The sequence below is a fragment of the Trachymyrmex cornetzi genome, unplaced genomic scaffold (genome assembly GCF_001594075.2).
Source record: "Trachymyrmex cornetzi isolate Tcor2-1 unplaced genomic scaffold, Tcor1.1 scaffold416, whole genome shotgun sequence".
NCBI lineage: Eukaryota > Metazoa > Arthropoda > Insecta > Hymenoptera > Formicidae > Trachymyrmex > Trachymyrmex cornetzi.
The window spans coordinates 42,666-65,881 of record NW_017298918.1 but is presented as its reverse complement, the minus strand read 5'-3'; the positions used below and the strand labels follow the sequence as shown (position 1 = coordinate 65,881).

At 33.1% G+C, this 23,216-nt stretch overlaps 1 long non-coding RNA gene across 1 annotated transcript; it reads left to right on the top strand.

Moving 5' to 3' along the window:
- The first annotated feature begins 234 nt into the window (after nt 1-234).
- On the top strand, nt 235-20,826 carry LOC108764365 (uncharacterized). Its single transcript, XR_001940270.1, has 3 exons — nt 235-359; nt 10,408-10,415; nt 20,816-20,826. It is a non-coding gene; the product is annotated as an uncharacterized LOC108764365 (long non-coding RNA).
- The last annotated feature ends 2,390 nt before the right edge of the window (nt 20,827-23,216 follow it).

Sequence of the window (23,216 nt, the reverse complement as noted above, 5' to 3'; positions counted from 1 at the left end):
CTTTCACCGAAAAGCCGCTAGATTGCAATGCTTCGTTTAGAAAATAAGCCATTATTCCATATATTAACAGCCTATTTCACATCCCCTGCTTTTACTCTACTTAATTTGTCGGAATTTTTGCTTTTTCTTTTGTTTAACTAACGCAAGTAATATAAATACACAAGTAAGGGTCTGAACACAAGAATTGTAATACAGACGTAAGTAACGCACAAGTTTTGGCGTATGACGTACAACTTATTGCCGTCTCTTGGAGACATGGCAATAAGTTGTACATCATACGTGAAAGCTTGTGCGTTACTTATGTCTACAACTTAAGTCTAAGTAAGTGTTACGACAATTCTTGTGCTCAGACCCTAAGTGTTTAAAGTGTCAAATAAATAATCATGGAGCAAAAATTCGTTTAAGTATACTCGGAGCAAAAAATTTTTAATTATCTTATACACATATACATGTACATACAGAATTTCGAAATAAGATATTCTGGATAGAAACTATCAAAATGGATTTCATGAGAAAAGTCATACAAGTGAACAGATGTTCACTTGAATGTACATTTGCATTTCCTAGTAAATTTCTCTTCAACTATGTAAATTGCTACGGAATTTATTTGCGTTTGTTAAAGTAAATTGAAGTAAGAAACATACAATTTAGTGTGCGATTGATTACACAGTTGACAATGAATTCTAGATGTCGTTCCATATGTGTGTGTGTATGTGTGTGCTACGTGCAATCGTTAGGATAAATTATCTTCTTGGTTAAAAGCACAGCCCTTACCCTGAATGTTCATTTCCTTTCAAGATTTCACTAGATGAGACGTTTCGTTTATGACGTATATAAAGCTAGAGTGCGAGAGTCTATGAAATGGACGTAGCCCTGCTAAGTATACGTCTCATTTTGCAATGGAGATGAAGAGCATATCTCGTCGTTTGACTTAAAACATAAAGCTAGTTAATTCACAATTATACAGCAGCTAAGTTATGTATAGAAAAAAGTCAACATTGTGTTGTGAAATTGTCGGAAATAGTAATTTCTATTTTTAATAACTTATTGTTAGTAAAATTATTATTATTACTATAAAAGATAATTTTATAGGGTTGTCACATTTAAGAAATATGTAATTATTTAACAAGAATCTCGCTGCATGATAAACTTTTCTAATGTCTAAAAATAATTACTCGGTTTATTTAGATTTGTACTTTAGGAAGGTTTGAACTTAATTTCCGACGTTGTATTCTGGCCACCTAATTTCCTGATATCGATCGCTATGCGCCATGGCTCTAAAGAGAGACAGGAAGGACAGCCAAAAGTGATCACGTTATACGTTTCGCTATTCCGGCGAGCATGAAGCTGCTTTCTACCCTGTCACGAATGCATCTTAATTTGGAGTAATTAGCAAGGCATGTTGTGTGTACGCGTACAATTTGTAGCCGCGTGTTTGTTAATGGTGAGTTAATCGGCCATTAAGCCTTATCATATTTGAGGGATTACTCCGGCAAATAACAATATTTTAATGCCAATTGCTTGTTTATTGAAATAATATTAGAGACTATTTAGCTTATTGCGCAATTAATAATAATTATTGGTGCAATGTATTACTGATTTTCGTATATATTATGTGCCACTGTCATATTTGCAAGTAATTTTCGTTTTTATACTTAACAGAATAATTCACATTCGCATACACTAGACTGTATTTATTATAGACTATATTTGTTTACTTTTGTAAGTATATACTTTATTTTAATTGAAATTAACAATTAAAATTAAAAAAGGCTCCAAAGATTAAATCAATAAAGGAGTGTAAAGCCAAAGAGAGCCGATACAGTAGTACGTGTATAATAAAAAATAATGTACAGTGAGTGCAAAAAGTATTCGTAAAAGGAAATATTTTCGTAAGAGAAAATATTTTTTAAAAAAACTTTATTTTTACAAAATAAATATTATCAAGCGAGAAATGAGTCATCGAATTGATGTCGAATCGATATAAATACGATAATTTTAATATCAATTTAACGTCGATTCGACGTTTAATTGACAATCATTTCTTATTGAATAATTAACAATTTATTCATAAAGAATAAAATAGATTGTTTCCTAAAATTATATATACTAAAAAGATGTGTATCAATTATACAAAATATATCATCTGAAAAATAAGCAAAAATTAAAAATTATATTGTTTGAATGCTCAAAAAGTATTCATATCAGATGAGAAATTTAGCTTCTAAAATCAGGAATACATGCGAAGCTCGTTTGTTTATGTTAGAACAGAATATATTCATTGTATAAAATTGCTAATTAATGTTTATTTTTTACAAATAAGACTTTTTTTATAAATTTCCTTGTACGAATACTTTTTGCTCTCACTGTATATGTCAATCACCAATTACAGACGTTTCGATCATAGGATTAGGTCATCTTCAGGGTAACAATAAGTCATCGGAATCAAAATTGATGCGTTGTAAAACAATAAGGCTAATGCTGTCATCGTTAGGCTGTTGTCCAAAATTAAAAACTTCATTATCGTCTGTTGTATTTAGCTGGATTTCCAAACAAGAATTTAGTCATTTAAATTGTACTCAGCATAATGATGATCCGTTATAACGTAATGTAATTACATCGCGTTATAACAGATCATTGTTATGCTGAGTACAATTTAAATGACTGAATTCTTATTCTTTTATAAATTATAAATTTGTAAAGTCGATCTTATGTTGGTATTCATTTGTTTCCACGTTTTATAAGATATAAATTTGTATCGTGTCGAGATTACGGTAGTATTTATTTCGTTTAACTTTCATACTTATAAACACTGCGTAATGCGAAACGTAATGCGAAACAATTTTAGTTAAATGACTGAATTTTTGTTTGGGTATCCAGCTAACAATAAGTACAACAGACGATAATGAAGTTTTTAATTTTGGACAACAGCCTAACGATGATTCACTGACAGCAGTAGCCTTATTGTTTTACAGCGCATCAATTTTGATTCCGATGACTTATTGTCACCCTGAAGATGACCTAATCCTATGGTCGAAACGTCTGTAATTGGTGATTGACATATATATTATTTTTGATTACACACGTACAACTGCATCGGCTCTCACTTTGGCTTTACACTCCTTTATTGATTTATTACTTTATTTTTGTTAAACTCGGTTATTTTTCAATTGCGGGAGAAACAAAAGATAGGATCTCCCGTTATGAAATTAAAAACGTACATTAAGGGAAATTGAATATTTTTGATCGTTGCGCTGTGGCAAGAAGCAATCTGATACGACTGAATTATTTATTTATTTTTGTTTGTTAATTTTTACTGTATCATTTAAGAGTTTGTTTGAAGTTTGCTTATTTTCCGTGTAAATATTAAAACCAGTCGTTTTTCTCATATTCCACTTACTTAATTAATAACGTCGCGTCGCTGCCGTTGTTTGCTTGCACAAGCATTCAATACACAATTTCAAGTACATATATAACATGTCGAGCTTGCAGACGAGTACCTGTTAAGTTTCACGATGGAGGAGAGTGAACGTATAAGCAACGGAAACCAGTCCGGAGTACTGCCAAACCCAAACTTCTGCCACGTTCATAAAAGTCACGTCAAGTATGTTAGATACTCGTTGCGGTAATATTTCTTTTAGCATGTGACCACGTTTGCAGCAGTATTAGAAGAAATAATACGAGGGTTTAATACAATTTGAATTAAACGATTTGCGCGAGAAATTTAGACATTATAAATTTAATTATAAATTTCCATTTCCACTTTCGTGATCAACTTTTTTCGTTCTATCCGAACAAGAAAGCTGTTCTAACGTCCCGAAAAAGAAAAGCTATTATTCCGATAAAGACCCGATACATGAATCTATAGATCTCGACCGGTTTTTCACAGTCTCTCGCTTCTTTTGGGAATACGATTTCCCAGTTACATAGCAAGATAAAAATAATATCGTATAAAAATAATATTCGCGCGCGTATCACGATACATTTGTTGTAGCGAAAGAAACGAGACTGTCTCTGTTTATGGGAAACAGGCATGGAGAGGATGAGAATGCAGAAGCATGCTTCAAGCCTTCAAAGGAAGCTTTAGTCTTTAGTCACTTATACCAAGCTCATTAAAATCAGTAATTACGCGCTCACAAACTACCAAAGAATTTCTAAACAGGATTATCGCCCCGTTAATCATACGCTGCTCATCGCTAACTGGATGGGGTAATGACATGCGACGTGATAGCTCGGAGTTTGTATACTTTCCGTAGTACAGCATCTCTGCTTAGGCTCTCCTCATACAGAGTAATTCCCCGATGCTGTATCTATGCACGAAACCTTTCAGCGAATAATATTTGTGGGATCAAATATACGAGGAGTAATAATTATATCTACCATATAATTAAATCCTATGATATCCTTTTGATACAATTAGAGATATATTTTCATACAAAAACAGATCAATATTGATATATCTTTAAATTAAATGAATAATGAAATAAGATCACAATAAAACAAATATCTCACAACAAATATATGACGCAAGTGATCTACGAATTTTGATTGCAAAATATAATATTATTGTCGCCCGAGTTTACGTGGACGCTATTTCCGCATTTGTCATTTTGCAATATTATTTGAAATGCAATTCACTTAACGCTATAAAATAAATGTTTTGAAGTATTTGATCAACCAATTATACACGGAGAAAATTTTATATTTAAAATTACTATAATGTGATAGTAGCTGCGGTCTTCATGTAAATTATAAGTTTAAATGCTACAGTTATTTTTTTAAAGACAATAATATAACGTAATTTTTACACTTTTTCATAGTAAAAATTTTTTATTACAAAATCAAATATACCTAGCAAATTTTGTTTGCGTACCATAGTAAAAATTAACTGTTTTCATGTTAGAATATGGCTTAATAAAATAATTACTATATTTATGTGATAAAAATTAGTATTACCATAGTAAAAGTTAAGTCGGAATCATGTTGTGAGAGTCCATCGAAAATACAAGACATAGTAAAGCGTAATTTAAAATTGTATTAAAACTTAATATAAAATTTTCTCTGTGTACGGAAGAAAGAATTTTACTAATTGACCAATTGGAGAATACTTCAAAGCACTTGTAGCATCAAGTCAAATAACCTTGATTACATAATCCGTTTACGTTCTTCCCTGTGTTTGCCATAAGTCACACGTAATAATTATACCCTTCTCGCGAGCTTGACGACTCGATCCCAATCTCATTCGGTCGAAAGCGAATAGTCACGTTGGCGCGTTAATCGTTAAAGTTAAACTCCGTTTGAGCATCCGCATAGTTCCCGGAAGCCAATATAACTTAGAGATTTATCACCGGACACACGTGCTACGACGGCGTTAATTATTCCGCTTTTATTGAATAGCGCACCTTTTTTACGCGACGAGATGGAAACCCATCGTCCCCGGCGAAACTTTTTATCGGACGATCATATCTCTTCGGCCATTCGTTGACTTCTTCTCTAGCCCTCTTGTCGGATAGCCCTCTTGGCGGTTAGCATCGGGCATATATTACTCGACGATGTCAAGGTATTCTTCCCGACTGACCTAAACGTCGCATCGCGTCGATTTCTTTTTAATTTATCACGAAATGTTCATTTTTTCCCCGTAAATGTAGTGAGAAAAATAGATTTTACGATAAATCTATAATGAAAATATTTGAAGACCGCGAGGTGGCTGCAAAGACCGGCAGGTGATAACCTTGCACGCTGCTTTTTAATTTTTTACGTCAAATTTCTCGATAATGAAATTCCTAATTAAAGCGGAGAGTATAATGAAGAGTCTGTGTTAGAGTCCGTCTGAATTCTTCAAACTTAATTCCTCGTTCTTTCCCTTCCATTAAATTTTCTCTAAAGATGGAATTCATCGCGAAATACGTCCGATAGAAAGTGACTGTCAATATCCCGTATACATAATTTAACTTCCTATCTAACAGACGACCTCTAACCAAAGTCGTGTATTCTATCACATCAATATATATTTCTTACGATATGTTGTATGTACATAAAATACTGTACTCAGATATTTATGATAATAAAACGTTTAAATTTAGTTGGCAAGAAATATTCTCTTGCACGCTCACCGAAGAACAATGAGGAAATGTAAATAATGAGAGATAATTTTATCGACCCGAATATACGCCAGTACAATACGTAACATAAATCAGGATCTACATACTTTTTCTCGACCACAGGTTGAAAATTGAATTATTACTTCGGAGTAAAAATTGTTTCAATAAAAAGACATAAATTCAGAAAGTAATTGAAAATTAATCTTTGTCACATTTTTGCTTGCCACAGTGTTTGGTCGTACTCGTGGAAATTTTGATCGTGCCTCCTTTTACGTGGTAATAATATATCGATCAATGTCTTTCAATCTTCCATCACATTTGATGCCGGACCAAATGACGTAAACGCCTCGCGAGACATTAACAGCAAATGACAGGCAAATCTGTTCCTCCCTCTTGCCTTTTCCTCCTGAAGAAATACCAGGCTCCGTCGACCGCCCGTTTTATAAGCTATAAAACGGGAGACGTTTCCATGCCCTTACGAGGCCGTAACTATGAAAGGATAGGGAAATACTGGAGAATCGGTCCGCCGCGTGGCTATCGATCGTCTTTTAGCACACAGACTACTTGCTTCTCCTCGGTCCTTCTTCGTCACTCACACCGTCCGACTTTGACTGTCGTCGCTCCTCTCGGAGATAAATCGAGTTTACCGCCAGGTACCGCGCTCGGGACAAAGTTATTATAGTTTCGATTCGATTACGTCGCAACTGCAACGACAGTTACAATGAAAAACCAAGCGTCTCGAATCTCACCTATTTTCTACCCTTTCGTACCCTTTTATCGGTCACGACGATCTTTGCCCTAGATCGGCTGGATCTCTATCTTTTAGGAAATTCCTCGCTTCGACACTGAAGCGGCAAAAGTACGCGTGTGAAGTTGGCACATGAGTTGATACTTTATTTGAATATTTTATTTTTGATATCGAATCAGACATCAAAAGTAGTTTGAGGGCTAGAAAAATTTGAAAAATAAGAAGAGTACTTGAAAGAAATTAATATCTTCATTAATATCAAATAAATTAATAATTATTTTTATAAAATATATGTTGTAACATTTGTAAATTTTGGATAATACATATTAATTATTAAAAAAAAAAGGATTTTAAATAAAAAATATAAACAATTTAATATCGTTATCGTAAAGCGGAAACGGTACCAAAGAAAATCTCCGATTAGGTGCCAATATTTTAGATACCTCAGTTCCGTAATCTCTCTAGTCAATTCAGATAACTACATAGGTATTAGTTGGATATCCGCGTCTAATTTACCTGGATAATAGGTTGAATAAACCTAGAAATGCTTAATTTTAATAGAATACGGTTAATTTTAATAGAATATTCATTTATTGAAAATGCATGCTTTTCCCTAAATATTGAAAATATACTAAATACTTTTTGATATTCCATAATATAGAGATTTTTAATTTCAATCTCTTCTTTCGGGTTTAATAGAAATTTAATAGAAATAAAAAAATTCTTTTAATAGAATGGAATTCTTTGATCAACCTAAGTTTATTTCTTTTTAACAAAAATGTCAAGACATCATTAATTTCAAAGTTACAAGTAATTAAAGAGGAAAGGTTCTTTCAAGAATTTCAGAAATATAATGTAAATAAACGCGCGCGATAAAATTTTGTAATTAAATTGAAAATGGAATTTATTTTAATAAAATTTTAAAATATAGTTTTAGTATATGTACAGTGAAAAAATATCGAAAAGTTGTAATAAATGATGACATCCTTTGACATTTCCGGAAAGGAAGAATCGATCGCAAATTAGCTAAAAACAATCTTTCATTGATAGAATATCCGGTAGTTTTGGGACATTCTATATATTAAACTTTGCAGGAAACTTTAGGTACATTTTACAGTTGTTATTTATTATTTCCGCCCCTAGCTGATATGAATAATCGTAACATTCAGCAAAATTGTAAAATGGAAAGCACCTCTTGTCATGATTATTCATAAACTGGCGACAGAAACAATACAATATTCTCGTTCCAACGATACTGACATAATTTGAGTAAACGCAGAAACAAGATTATTATTCTTCTTAATAAAACGAGAATTAATTAATAGAGAGAATTTAATTCTTCGTTATGATGTTAAAGCGTAAAATCTTATATTTAATCACGTAATCCGGTGTTAATAATCATGATACGTTATACTTGCAATTTGATCATTTTGTTGCAAAGGTTATTACAGCGAACTCCGGATACTTATTGAAGTCCGCCGTTGCCTGCAGCTTCCTCTCCCTTTTATCGTTTGTGTTGCGTTGCCTTTTTTCCTCCCTGCTACACGTAGCGATCGGTCCATCGTCCGCAGGACGAGCTGACACGTATCAAAATGTGGAAAAATAGGACGAAGCCAGCGAATATTGTTGCGTACGTGTCGGGAAATCGTTTACTCCGTCGTCGCGCAATGAAAAAAAATTGAAAGGAACAAAAAATACGGAGTATATTGTTCGTATATCTGACGATTTCTACTTTCCGCACGTCATCATAATACATGTTGTCTATCTATATATATTGTGTACACGTAGCCATATTTCTCCTCAATGGAAATGTTGGATTCGTGTCAAGCCATGAAGAACGACGCTTGTTTCAAAGTGAAGACATATATATAAATAGTTTCTGAACTCTATGCAATTGTAAGCGAAAAGTCAAGATAATCTGGTCTTTGAAAAAGTATACCTAAGGCAAAAAAATTAATTTTTTCTGAATAAAATCTTTCGTATAATGAATATTAAAAAAAATATCTCTCTTTCTCGCACGAAGCTTTTAGTAATTCGCGAGAGAATATTTTCTTTTTTTTAGATTTGTCAGAAGTTCTTATCACGAGAATATGATTCCTAGGACACTCCGTGTTAATCGCGTAAATAAAAATAAAATTAATCGTCATCAGCACGTTCTTCCGACGCAGCAATAAACACAATGCAACTAACGACACAGCGAGAAAAAGACGCCTCGAGTCGTGGAAGTGCCGTTTGGCGAAGTAGATATTCACGAGCAATGCTGAAATATCGCTGCGACGTGTCGAGATTGGGGATAACGTAACGTGCGACATTAATTCGCGCGATGTATTTCATAATCCACGATTGTAACTTTTCCCACGTACCAGCTGCTGTCAGACAGCGGCCTTCCATTTCTCTATGTAGTGCAGTATCGCTTCCGCGATCGGTTCATTCGCCCGGGTGGGCATCCACTGCGATCCAGCATCCAGCATCCAGCGCGATCTTGTCCGTCGTGAGGCGGCGCGGCGTTACGCTTCCCCGGATACACAGCTTTCACATATAATGGAAAAACTTTGGACGCGAGGACGACAAGGCGAATATCGCGCGTTTCTCATTCTTCTCGGTCAGCGACGATAAACACGGTGAACGCGTCCGCTGCACCGTACCGCGTCAGTAATGTCGGAGTTTCTGCATTCCTCGGTGGCGTTGACGGAGCACGCTGGTCCGATCTATACCATCCACGAGAAGAACAAGAGTGTCGCATAAAAGCGCACGGTTCAAGTGACTCGCCTACTTCCTACATCGGAAACCACTAACGGCAGATGGAAGTCCAGTTTTACTCTTGTATTTTTAACTGGGAATATTTCTTGCCGATAGTTTGTGTTGGTCTAAGAAAAATGAGGAAAATAAAATGAACAGTTGAAGAAAAAGAGGTAGAAAATATTACACTCGATTAAATATATAGGTACTACGTACGTGAAAAAGATGTTTTCGCTGTATTTAAAAATTTAACTGGATACACACACACACACACACACACACACACACACATACATATACGAGTATACAGATTTGAAAATAATTTTGTTGGACTATCAAAATAATTATGCTCATAATATGATGGGCAATGCTGCAAAAGATTTTAACATTCTAACAATTAGCTTGAGCGTCCTGTACAATTATTTTGATAATGCAACAAAATTATTTTCAATAATAAGATTGAAAATAAGACCGTTTATGTTAGAAACATTACTTTAAATACGAAGCTCCACTACAGTCTGAATGTTAAGATGTTGAACTATTATATATATTCATATTAAATGAATTAATTTCAGAAATTATAATTATGTGCCGATATGGTTGTCGAACTTTCAACGTAATATCAATCTGAAATATTAATAATTCCCCTAAATTTCCCAAATTTAATCTTAAAAAACTGTAATAAACTTATCGCGAAAAATATTGCCTCGACCGGGAGTCGGACCCGGATCTCTTGCATTCTGTGCGAGTGGTCGTCCTAAGTCTTTAAGCTCATTCTACATAAAGCCTATTCTACAATTACGTAAGCGTAGTTGTAAGTAATTGTAGTTGTAAGAATTGACCAATCACGGTTGAATATTCTTCTCATATTCGACAGTGATTGATCAATTCTTACAACTACAACTATTTACAACTACACTTATGCAATTGTAGAATGGGCTTAAGACGCAGAACACAGGTCGCAGATCGCAAAACTACACTGTTAAATCTATAGTATCAAATTTAACCTAATGTGAGTCGCCACTGCTCCTATTAAATATATCGTTATTTTTTACTAAAATGACAATTAAATTTGACACTATATAATGTTAAATTGATACTGTATAGTGTCAAACATAACCATTGTTTTAGTAAAAAATAACGATATTACTGAGTAGAAACAGTGGCGACTCACATTAAATTAATTTGACTCTATAAAATTTAACAGTGTAGAAACTAACGTATTTTAATTATGATATGATTGTAGGACGCTGAATGCAGGACGCAGAAAGTTGGGTGAACTTCAACTTTCGCGTCCTACGTCTTGTGTCCTACGTATTATAGGTCTGCGACCTATTATACAATCGGAAATACGTTTCACTTGCGATCTGCGATCTGCGTTCTGAGTAGAATGGACTTTAGACCATCCGAGACGTTAGCAATATTCCTCGCAATAACCGATACGTATAGAGAGTTAGGCATTTTAGACGAGCCCCAGTGAGAAATGACAATGAAATCGACGTCGAATCGATGTCGATTCGACATCGAAATCATCGAATTGACGTCAAATCGACGTCGATTCGACGTCGATTTCATTGTCATTTCTCACTGGGGCGTGTATAAAAAATTATTTTAAGATTTAGTTAAATTTTTAGATACTTTGACAAAACCGTTCTTTTCTATACGTACAGATTTCTCGTCACGATAAATATTATATAAATTAATATACCTTTATTTTTGTTATATTTTACGTTATTTTATTACATTATAAACCAAAAGATAAACAGGGTGGAATGATAATGAATCGTCTAAATCGTGAAAATCTCATAATCTCGATTTCGCGATTTATTACCCGTAGTTGCTGTTATTTAGACTCGCATCTATATCCCAGGTTGAGGAATAAATTTGCACCTTTAGAAACAAAATTCACGACTATTTGAAAGTTTTGGTACGAAGTGGCGCGGTTTACGCCATGCCCGATCGATTGCATACATTTTAACTGAATTCTCCCTTGTAACTGTTGATCGCGGCACTTTATCGTCTATTAGTTTTGCCCCATCTAATCATTCTTCTATCGCGAATGCCGCATATAATTCAACGCGTTTTACACCATTTCGCCTGAACATGCCGCATAAATATGCGGTCATCGCGTGACTACAAGCGTCGAATTGCACACTCTTCTCAACCGCAGTTAATCACGTGGAGTTGGGAAACGACAAGTCTCTTGTGCCTTGGAGAACGATAGGTTGTTCTCTTTATCGAATCGGGGAATGACATCTAAATACTTCTGTATTTTTTGTCCAAATCATACCTTCGCATCACGTGGTATATACAAATGCACCCCATGCATATAGATTGTTTTTCAGCCGTTTCAATCAATATTTACCCGGACTATCCCCGCTCGCTCTCGTGCGCGACTTCCGTTTTCGCAATCAGAGCATGTACTTGCTTACGATATGGATTGTTCGGAAGTAATGAAAAAAAAACCTGTATACTACTCCTCGGGGAATCTATCTCTCTATGTCTACTTCTTATCTCTCTTTTCTTTGTGTGTTGGTCGATTCTTTATTAATCCTACTGATCTGTTCGAATCTATTTGACCCAAAATGTAATTTATTTTCTTAATATTTCTCTAACACATTTTATGTTTTACTTATGGAAAAACTCTAATCTCTGATATTTGATGAGTTCGTTTATGAATATAAAATCTTTTTTGTACGAAAATTTTTATTTTTTATTCTTTAGAGCTTTTTAAACATATTGTGATCATAAATGTAAACAGATCAGTAGGATTAAATTGCCTAACCGTGCATTTATCATTAAAAAAAATATATTAAATAACCTATACGGTCGAAACTAAATCCTGGTACTTTATAATATTTTTATATAAAGTCTAAATTATACATTTTTATGTATATTACAGTTATATAAACTGCGCTCCGCCTACTGTCGGACTTGAAATGCAATCATAAACTGAGACAAAAATAACAATACCATAATTATATATAAATTCATCATCTATTTGGTAATGATATAGTCAAAAAAATTGATAGATGCTATCAAAGGAGTGTACATAAATATATAAACTTTCTTTTTTATTTATTGAAGCTACCCTTCAGATTAAATACAATCTCAAATTTTACGTCGCATACTTTTCAATTCCACACTCTATTAACTAAATGAAATCTCAACGTATTTCAAGTTCATAAATCTTAGCTGAGTTTACACCTCATAGCACACCTCATATTACATCGAGTGGATATGATTTGCGGTTAAAACAGCGAGATGAAGCGCGACCATATTCAAAAATGTGATTCTACCTTGCGGTTGCCCGGAAGGTACGAGATGATAGCGATTTTCCGCTCTGAACCGAGTGTTGCAAATCAATCTCCGTGCAACCGACGGTTCCCGTCGTAGCTATCATTTTTATGCCCGCTTGCCTGACGTCGCAGGGAGGGTTGCGACGACGGTGAACGGTAAGGTAGTAGTCCCTCGAAGATGCTCTCGAGCAGTAGCAACGGCGCGGCGAAGAGTACATTTTTCCGCGGTAGAGGAAATTTGAAAGTCAAATTGCTGGAAGAGGAAGATCGTCGAGCTGCTCTAACAAAAATCGACTCGAGCCCCTTCCGGCGTGTTCGCGCATTCGTTTGCGTGCTCTATAAGGACTGCCGCGTTTTATTTCCATCCATCCTTTTCTTCGTTTGGTTTATCGCGTTAAAGTAATGATAATAATTTTTTTGTATATGTTTATATATATATATATATGTATGTAAAATTTGTAACTGTATATATATAATTATTCAACGATTAATGTAATCAATAATAATAAATAACAACAAAGAAATAATGTTGGAAACTATTAACAATTGTTGTATCAAGATATAGATGACTAAATTTAAAATGACTGAAAATAAATGATATAGATGACGAGAGATAGACAATTAAAAATAAATGATATTTAATAAATTACATTTTCAGAATACAAAAAGATAGCAAAAAATCTTATTCTTTTCTTTATCTTACGCGCATAAGCGGACAACAGAATTTAAATAACGGCATCTTTAGCTATAAATCTAACGTATTTAATGTTTTTGTTGGGGACATGGATGGATTTCGTCAAAAATTTGCTATTGATCTATTGAAAGCGGACTGTTCCAAAGAAGGATCAACTTTAATAACATGTATAGGGCGTGAACTTAAATGATGGACGGACGGGTTCGTTGCGCTATCCGTGTAAATAGAAACTGTTAACATTTCGACGTTGACGTCGGTTAACCGTTCTGTACTTTGAATCAGTTGCCCGCATCGTTCAAGTATATTGACGCTTCTGGACAAGGACGCTAGGGATGCTTAACGATTGGAGGCAAATTTGTTGAGTCGTATAAGCCCATTATTTGCCGCGCGATTCATTTTAATGTCATCTAGCTACTCGACCAGAGTTAAATGGAAATCCTGCTGCAGACGATAATTCAATTGTTGAAATTTCCATTTCTTATTAAACGACGATGTATCGCGTGGAGACACGGTGCAAATACGATGTGGGAAAAGCGAGGACAAAAGCCACGAACTGGAAAGTGGCTCTGCTGGATAAAATCAATCTCTCCAGCTGACGTCGTAGATCTCATCTCGATAAGAACCACGCTAAATCGCATTGACTCTTGCATAGTTATTGGCCACTTGCATTTATGAGATTTATATAAACTTTTGCGCTCGACATATATTGCTGCATAAACGCATTATTATTCTTCTTCGACGTGATAAACTTTTAAAGGTGACTGTACATTGCTATATCATTGTTAAATGCGAAATTTAATTTGGGCGACAAACTATAATTGACATTCCCATAAGAGAAACGGAGACTAATATGTATAATACAGATTATTCATTTCCGTAGTGTCTGGAAAGGATTATAATTATGACTACGATTTAAACGAAACCTTTATAAATCATTTTATAATTGGAAGGAACTGAATACCTAAGTGTTCAATAATTGAACAATTTATTTATAGCTCGCTACGATTTATCTTATTACCATTTTACCGAGGCACTAACTGATTAGCCTCAAAAGTACTTTACAACGCTGTCTTACTGGCAGTCTCCGCTTATTGGAGTAATAAGATCAACGCTTAAGTAGTTTAGAGCGAAGATAAGTTTGGCAACTGGAATCGTGAAATGCATTTACATAAATAACTTCTGAAATTGCGAGGCTTTTTCCTGGTATTTTCGCGAACTGCATTTACGCAACGTGTAATGACGCGTGTTTTTTACTTTTCTTTGTAGGTGCAAAGATCTGAAAAGAAACGGGCAGAATTCTAGAATATTTTATGTAACCGTAAACACTTCATGCATTTCAAAGATACTTTATCGTTAAATACGTTAATCTACATTAACTACAACTTCCTAAAGTATATATATGTATACTTCGTTAAAAAGGTTTATAATGCCGTGCAATGAAGTGCAAAGTGGAAGTTCGATCAAGGTGAATCTTATTATAATAATTAAGAGACTCTGAAAGAGAAAGAGGCAGAGAGAGAGAGAGAGAGAGAGAGAGAGAGAGAGAGAATCGTACATTTACTGCAATTAAACTCGCTCCGAACCACGGAGCCGAAAAGATAGAAAACGGTAAAACATTCCGCGATCGTGATTTGCATTTATACAGGTTGGCTGTGCGGCGTGTCTCGTTTTACTCGAGGATGATAAATTTATCGTTAGGGGCACACGAACGAACACACGAGATTAAATCCGACGTATACCCTTCGTCGACCTCCTTGGCTACCCTCTCTTTTTTTCGGTCGTTTGATGAGATAAAGCAGGGAAACTTTTCACAGATGAATTTCCATGCTCGTTCATGACGACGAATTGAGATGATATATTCTCGCTGGCGCTTCCAAAAGGATCATTAATTCTTTCGTCAGTTACACGATTCGCGGTGAACTTAAATCGCGCCAAATGCCGGAACTTTCGCAAGAATTTCCGAGATTTCCGCAAGCACTCGCTGCATTGAACTTTGATAAGAAAGCATCAATTGCCCTTGAAAGCATTACATTCATCAAGATTGAGTTATGATATTAGATATGCATATTTTCGCGCGAACATTTATAATAAGTGAAAGAATTGACGATAATGGCTACGCTTAAAGAATAATTTGAGATGAAAGATGTTAAACTTAAAGCATTGAGAACGTTTGATCTTAAAGATCGATACGGCAGTTTCTGATTTTTAAAAAGTCTCGATAATTTCTCATTATAAGTATATGAAGTTTACTTTGAAAAAGCACATTTAATCTTGGCAAAATTTAAACTATTTCGCCAATTGACATAATAATCTTTTAGCCAATTAAACTATGAGGTACACAAAATATTTCTCGAGAGATGACTTGAAAGAAACCTGGATATTTCTAAGATAATAATTTTTTTTAACTTATTATTTAATTCCACTTCTTAATTCAGAGTAAATTAATAGTCTAAGATAATTAATCATGCGCACGCGTAACTGTTATCAATAAATATATTACATACCTACAAATTTATGATTTGACTGTTAAACTATCAATTCTTTCGTTAAATAAATTATTATGTAAAATAATAATTTAATGTTAAAAATAATGATGATTTTAAATTAAATAACAGAATAAGTTTAAATAAAAAAAGAAAAAAGTTATATTCTCGAAATCGTGAATTATAGATCATATTGGAAAATTGTACCAAGAGACTATTTAGAATTTCTGAAATTTTATTATTGCAATTTGTTAACTAAAATTTTACAAAAACAGTATGGAAATTTTAAAAAAAGGTAAACAATCGATACAAGCCTGCAATCATGCCAAATACTGCATTACGCCGTTTCGGATCTTTTAATATTAATCGATTCGATTCAAATTTAATGAATGAGAATCGAGTGGAACGTTCAATTAACAGCAACAATAACGCGTAAATTTGGCTGGTATAGTTTATGTATCTGCATACAGGAAGACGTGTGTTTGAAATATAAACAATTAAAACCGCTCTGAAATGCTCATATTGCTTGTATCGCGTTCCATCAAAAAATTAGAGCATTTTATTGAATGTTTGGGAAATGAATCACTGGAGGAAGGAGCCCTGTACTGAACGATGCAATTTTGTTAGTTTCAAATTAATATTATATCTCCCTTGACGCATGCAATGAACGTGTGAGTAACGTAATGACGTTTGCCACAGAGATATATAACTTTGTGTAATTTATTTTAATATCGCGAACGTTTTTGTTTAAAAAATTAGCGCTTTGTATAAAACACGCAATTTTTTAATACTGGTTTGTAAAATTTTCGAAACATTGAAAAAACGCTGGAGTATTATATGATTATTGAAGTATTATATATTAAATTAATGTGCAGATTAATACATATAATCCGTAACAATTGCACGAAAAGTCTACCTTTCAACTACACATATAATAGCCAATCCATTAATTTTTAATTATTGTTTTAAATTAAAGAAAATGTAAGTATAAAATATATATGTTGGAAATTTTAATTATTATATGGTTTTAATAATTACTGCTCGATCGGAAAATTTTATCAAATATTTATAGATATATAATTTTCACATTTGCATAATATATCAAAAAAAAAAAAATAATAATTTAAAGCGCTATTCTATAACATATATAGGAATATATAAAAATAAGCATTATAACCGAATAAAACATTAATATTACTCTTGTTTTTATATTTTTATCGACGTATTGATTGAACGGTGAATTCTCTCGTTCTAACGTTATTCTCGTCGTGCGTATCGTAGGTACAACGTGTACATACATTTTATCCGGCAGCGCCTTCGAGGGCATCGAAGCGGGTCGAATCCAAAAGTGGAGAATACCGTTGGCCACGGGAAAAAGGTACGATGCCGGATGAATCGAATGACGGGGACGTGTACATAGGTCGACGGTAAAAATGCTAGAATTTACGGGGGTATATCCACCTTTCTTTTCGGTCCTGTCCTCTCCGTTGCGTATATGCCAGTCCCTACCAACCAACACTCCTACAAATGTCCCACGAGAATCTATCCATTCTACACAAACTGTGATTCGCAAATCTACCAATTTATCTGCTGTACCTGGTCAGTGACCAGCCGAATGTGACGCGAAAAATTCGCTTAACTCTCTCGTGCTCGATGGTCTCGCGTGTATAATAAAAAAAATATAATTATTGGCTATCGAACTGTTATATTACTTATGGCGATTTGTGTTTATGGATTTTAATCTATGGTCTTTGGTCCTTTATACAAACATATTTTCAGCTATCTTAAAAAATACACAATGTTTTTAATATTAATTGCTAAATATTGAAAATGATATTTTTCGACGTATATTCTTATATAAAAGGAGATTATACGTATAATATTGAATGATTAATCGAAAACATGTTTTTACGTGAGGTGAACACATGGTGGTTTTACAAACATACCAATTTATCTATTCCAGTCGTTCGTTTAACGATCGAAAAAACGAATAAGGAGTCCGAACATTTACCTAGTTGTCTGTGGGGAGAGGATGGTTGTTTTATGAGATTCTAGGATTCTCTAAAGGTTATTTCTTACATTGCTGGAGTTCCATATCAACAATTTTTCACAATTAGGGAGAGGAGAGAGAGAGAGAGAGAGAGAGAAAAAGCGTAAATTTATTAAAGCGCCCTGGGATAACATCCCCTCAGGTGCACAATATACATTAGTACTAATTTATTACAGATATATAATACATATACATAAAAATAAAATAGAAAAATAAAATAAAACAATAGATATAAGCAAGAAAGATAAGAATATCTACACAAATATATTCATTTAAATTAAGTTAATATATGTGTTTCTGAAATTTAGTAGTGAAAAATTAAATACGCTTATATTCATACAAGAACATTGAAATATTACAATTTAACATTGAAATATTGCAGTAGATTAATAATTAAAGAATGATTTTAACGGCTATTGTGTATCCATCTTAAGCAAACCAATAAAAGTCTAATAAAAGTCTAGCGACAGTCATTCATCAAGAGAGATTCGCATTAAGTATTAAATAGCATATCCTTAAATCCATTAATTAATTGTACATCCCTAACATCAGAGAGAGAGAGAGAGAGAGAGAGAGAGAGAGAGAGAGAGAGAGAGAGAGGGTGGGGGTGTGTGTATCTTGTCAAAGATTAATATATTCTGTAAATTTAATTTAGTTTCCGATTTAGGTCCCAGGTCTTTATTCATCCAATTTGGGCAAATGCCAAATGTGGATATTAGGATATTACATAGCGAACTGCCTTTGATGGAAAATATATACACACACACACACATATATATATATATACATACACAGGATGGTCCACTTAAATCGATCATCTGAAACATCTCGCTTGTTTTTGATGATATAAATAATGTTTTAAATAAAAGTAGAAGGGTTTTGAGGAGGATGTATTTTGGTTATTACGTTGTTTTTTTCTACGTGGAGGCGTCAAAAAGATATGAAGGTTACCTACACTTCTTTAAATCTCATATATATATATATACATACACAGGATGGTCCACTTAAATCGATCATCTGAAACATCTCGCTTATTTTTTATGATATAAAGAATGTTTTAAATAAAAGTAGAAGGGTTTTGAGGAGGACATATTTTGGTTACGTTGTTTTTTTCTAGGTGGAGGCGTCAAAAAGATATGAAGGTTATGTACACTTCTTTAAATCGAATTGTATAATTTTTTTACACAATATGATTCCTCTAATTATTCTGCATATAAAAGTATTAAGGCAGTGATATCAAAAAAACCAATAATGAATTGTATGATTTTTTTACACAACATGATTCCTCTAATTATTCTGCATATAAAAGTATTAAGGCAGTGATATCAAAAAAACCAATAGTTGACGAGATATTTTACATTTTATTCTGGCACATATTGACATAGAATATTAAACAACTCGTAAACTATTAACTTTTTGATAATTGTATCTTAATACTTTTATGAACAGAATATGAGATGAATCAGTTGGTATATAGAAAACACATAATTGCTTTAAAAAAGAATGTATGCAAAATGGATAATTTTTTTAAAATAAGCAATTATGTTTTCTTTCCACCAACTGATTCATCTCATTATTCTGTTCATGAAAGTATTAAGGTACGTCCTCTCGTACGAAACTCTTCTACTTTCATTTGAAACATTTTTTTATATCATCAAAAATAAGCGAGATATTTCAGATAGTCTGTTTAAGTGGATCACTGTATACATAGACACACACACTATATACGAGATTTTTAAACAGGAAATATATAGAGCGTATATAAGAGAATGAGGATTTCTGTTACACAGTCCATTATATCTCTTGGTCTAATTGCATATAATAGAATTTACTGACGCACATCATATTCTCACAACGTACGTAATGATAACCTAATACGATGATAACCTAATATGAACCATTAGTTACGCGAAGCTTCCGTAGCTTAGTGCGCACGTGAAAATTTGAATATAATTTAATAATTCTAGAGTGATTGATACCGTATTCAGTTCTGGTCATTAGACGAGGAGGATATTAGATTTCACCTTAACAGGAGATAGATAGTTTAAACAGGAAGTCAGCCCTTAAACACGGTTTGGTCGCGTGACTCGAATTAATTGGTGCAATACTTAAGAGATTGTATTGTACGTTTTCTTTAGATATGCATGATGCGCGCTAATATAGATATTATGAATATGTTAATATTGCGCACCGCTTATTAGCATAAAATTTAAGATCGCATTTTCTATATGCGCTATGCGAAAGACATTAACGTATTGCCCGGTACATAATTTAGTCCTGCCCTAGGCATCCGGTATAGGGACTCTCAGTAAATACAACTACAAGTTGATAACTGACGTTGGCTTGGGGCGATATTAGTATGATAATGCGTAAGGCTTAAGTGGGATGCTTAGTCTCACTATATTCAATTACAATACAAATTTCGGGAAAACGCTAATTTCACATTTATTCCATTAAAATTAAGAACAATGGTATAAACTTAATTTAGTACATAATTTATTAAATTCCATTTTAACTGACTATTTTTACAAAAAGTCCAGCGGAAGAATAATTTAAAAAGTTGTATATATAGTAGTGTAATTATATATTTTTTAAATATATTATATAACATAATTTTTTATAATATGGGTGCAATAGCGTAAATCAAATAATAAAATTAATTTTGAATTATTAAATGAAACTAGAATAAAAATTTTACAAGAGAATATATTAAAAAAATATTTCAGTAACTTTAAAAAAAAAGCGATAGATTTATCTTAATGAATAATTTGCAGCTGTTTCGCAACAAATGTAAAATCATAGAAAATAGTTGATCAGAAGACAAAGTGTAGATCGTTAATAAGAAATATTTGGCGTGTGGAAGTCTAATTGACACTTTATCGAAAAGCTATTTAATCGATACCTATATCGATATTGGCCGTTAGCGCAACGTTGCTTCGTTCGATTAATAACTATTCGAACCCGATATTCATCAGCGCATTCTGACTTAAGCGCGAAGTCGTACCTTTTCGATGAGATGGATAAATTGGCATGCTATCTTGTCGATAGCTCTATGCTAGGTGCTAACTGGGAAGCGCTTTCAATTAATTTGAAATATCGACCCGCCGCACAGTGGTGCTCGAAAAGAATTTTACGGACAAAAAGTTTGTTATCAAACTTTTTAATTGTTTTGAAAAATTTATTGTATATAATATACTAATAAACATTAATATTCTTGAGGCTTTCACGGGTGTTTCCTATATGACAATCTTGTGTTTCGCGGGTTTTCTCCGTGTTCAAATCCATTCTTGGAATGCTTGGCATTCCCGCGAAACACAAGATTGTCACTAATAAACATTGTTTATTATTAATACGCTAACATCTTTATGTTAATAAAACGTTTTTCATAAAATAAAAACTTAATAGTAAGTTAATAAAACTTCTTTTATTTGTTATATTAAGCTAATAAGTTTATATCTCAAGATATTTAAGAAATGTTTAAAGAAATATATTAGTTTCTTATATGTTCGCATGTGATATTTTTTTATACAAATAATTTCTCTGCATCTGACAATTGTCCTCGGTTTTTCTGGAGACTTATTGTACAGGATGTCTCAAAATAATCGCCAAATATTTCATGGGCAGGTAGAGCGGACTAAACTGAGTCGAAAAGTCCTTTACCATTTTGCAATTTTCGCAATAGTTAACAAGATATTAATTACTAAAAATTGCAAAATATTAGTCTTGAATAATTTTTTACTCAATTACTGTCAACTTTACAGAAAAACAACAACAGATAAAAATTATTTATTTTCTTCTCATAAAATTCTAAGAATTTTTTCAGAATTTTTTAATAACGTATTTTTTTTATGTTTTTGTAAAAATAAGAAAATATAATACTAAAAAGTTGATAAAATATTCTGAAAAAATTCTTAGAATGTTATGAGAAGAAAATAAATAATTTTTGTTTCTTACAGTTTTTCTGTAAAGTTGATAGTATTTGAATAAAAAATTATTGAAGACCAATTTTCGGTAATTTTTAGTAAATCTTGTTAACTATTGCGAAAATTGCAAAATGGTAGAGGACTTTTCGACTCAGTTTGGTCCGCTCTATCTGTCCATGAAATATTTGGCTATTATTTTGAGACACCCTGTATATTGGTGAATATTTACGATTATATAGACACACACACACATTGTAATACTTTTTACATAAATCTACCAAAAAAGAATTTTGTCAGTTTAAATATCATTATGATGTTGCAAAGCAGTCGCTTGTAGCAACACAAATTAACGGCGACGCAAATTAACTAATTCTGCTTGTAATCCGATCGATTATAGGTATCACGAATGCAATGGAAGCTAGAGGCCTTAGTCTTGAAAAATACCGTATACGAAAATATTATAAGGAAAATCTAGAGTTGAGAAGTAACGCGTTACTTTTTTCGTTACTTTTTTCAGTAACGATCGTTACTTTTTTCTCTCTTTAACGGCAACTATAATGTCGTTATATTTTTGCAGTAACAATAACGATTCAGTCGTTACTTTTATCGTTATTTTAATTTTTATTGGATGGGTCGGATTGGATCATATTTCGATATTGCTAGCTAAAAGATGTTTTGTTTTTGTGTCTCTAAAAGTGTACTTTTAGTTATTCAAGTTGAGTCGTTACAATAAATGAGCGAAACACTTAAAATTTTTTTAATGCTTATGTAAGTATACAAATATTCGACGATTATTTCTGCCAGATTCGGTCGTTTTTTTGTGCAAAAACGCGTCGAATAAGCCTAATTTTATCAACGTGTGAGGGAGCTAACTCAACAATTTCCTGAAAAGTAACGAAAAAGTGACGATTCATTACTTTTTCAAGTAACGGTAGCGATAACGCGTTATTTTTTTTAAGATAACGTTCCCAACTCTGGAAAAATCTACAATGTAACGTATACTATAGTGTTTTTCATACATTTTCGTATGATGCGATATTTTGCAAGAATAAAAGACCTAAAGATATATTGGACAGAGAAAGCATAATAGTAATTATTCTAGAACTTCTTTGCCCTTCCTTTTACTTTAACACCGCTTTTGACGCTTTGCTTCAAGACCGGCTATAATGCTATAAAATA